We start from the raw sequence: 1,473 nt of genomic DNA, 5'->3' as shown, positions 1-1,473 counted from the left end.
CAAAAGCAAAGAAATGCTAGCCACAGAAGCTGAAACAGGCAAGGAACAGATTTTTCCTGTCAAGCCTCTGGAGTGAGCACAACCCTGGCAGCACCTTGACTTAGGCCCTAGTGAAACTAATTTTGGACTTCTGGCCTCCAGAACTGTGAGAGGATAAATTTCTGCTGTTTTAAGCCACCATATTTGTGGTAATTTGTTACAGCAACCACAGGAAACTAATATACAATCCGTTATTACATCCATAAATACAGCAAATGTATTTTCTAAAATATTGGCTGAGTGATTGCTTCAGCAGCACATATACTAAAATTGGAACAATACAGAAATTAGCATGGCCCCTGCCAAGGATGACATGGAAATACATGAAGCTTTCCATATTTTTAATGCATATTCAGATGTTAACAATAAATTCAAAAGAATAAAGAAAATTATTAGCTGAAATGGAAAATGAAAATAAAAAGCCTAAATGTCAAATATATAGGTTTTGTAAAATAATTTATATTAACATGAAAGGATATAAGGCAAAAATGAAAAGAATAAATCTAAAGAAATAGGGGGAAAATCTTCCTTAATTAAGACATCGCTGTATTAAGGCCAATGTCCTTTTCTGAGACCTTCATCATTACTGCCTGATGATCCATAGGATTACAATAAAATATGAGGCATCCTAACTATACTTAGATATAAAATGAGGTGGAATGATCATGGAATGGTGATAAGAACACTAGTTTTTCAGGATGTAAATGAATGAGAACAGGAAAATGGTTGTTGAGACACAGATAGGAAGAACCACCAATTTGAGAAACATAGGAATGACTAGGGTTACAGATAGCTTCCAGAGGGAATTCTGATTTAATTTGCATTCAGCAAGCAGCTCATGACAGCCTCATGTACTTTTCCACTATAACACATCCAAGACAGTGGTTCTCAGACTTTGGTTGGAATCAGAATCATCTAAGAACTTGGTATAAACCCAAAGGCTCAGGCCTACCCTCTTCAACAAGCCTGCTCTACTGTGTTCGTCATGAGTTCTCCAGGTGTTCTGATACACGCCAGCATTTGAGAACCAGGGATCAGGAAAAATACACAAAAGGCAAACTTTAATGTCATTGGCAGCTATGATTAGTCCCCCAAGAATGTAACAGAAAACTTAATTCTTTTCCCTCACTACCCATTCAAATCTGTCCTCTGAGGCTAATTCTAAGCAGAAATCTAAGCAGATCCCATGACTTTTCTGATCACTCTCAGAAAATAAAAAGTTCTCTGGCCACCTTTAGTCACAAAACATTTAATTTTGATATTTAAATGATCACTCCCAAGTGATACTCCAGACTCCATACTTCATTTAAAACTCCTCCCTTCCCCGCTCAGGCTAAGGAGTAGGTAGGAAACCTAGCGTGGGGAGGTTTCTAGTTCCCTCCTTCTTATTCACTGCCCTTTATCCCATCAGCAGGCTGGCTCTAGAGCTTCCAG

The 1,473-nt window shown here is 38.0% G+C and overlaps 1 non-coding gene across 1 annotated transcript; it reads left to right on the top strand.

Moving 5' to 3' along the window:
• Positions 1-279: 279 nt before the first annotated feature.
• Positions 280-382, top strand: LOC115802886 (U6 spliceosomal RNA). The gene has a single exon (XR_004023465.1). It is a non-coding gene; the product is annotated as a U6 spliceosomal RNA (small nuclear RNA).
• Positions 383-1,473: the final 1,091 nt, after the last annotated feature.

Source organism: Delphinapterus leucas, chromosome 11, assembly GCF_059928025.1.
Source record: "Delphinapterus leucas isolate spDelLeu-1000000601 "Yukka" chromosome 11, BTC_Dleu_Yukka2, whole genome shotgun sequence".
Classification (NCBI taxonomy): Eukaryota; Metazoa; Chordata; class Mammalia; order Artiodactyla; family Monodontidae; genus Delphinapterus; species Delphinapterus leucas.
The sequence above is the reverse complement of the archived record's forward strand: the minus strand, read 5'-3'. Positions and strand labels throughout refer to the sequence as shown.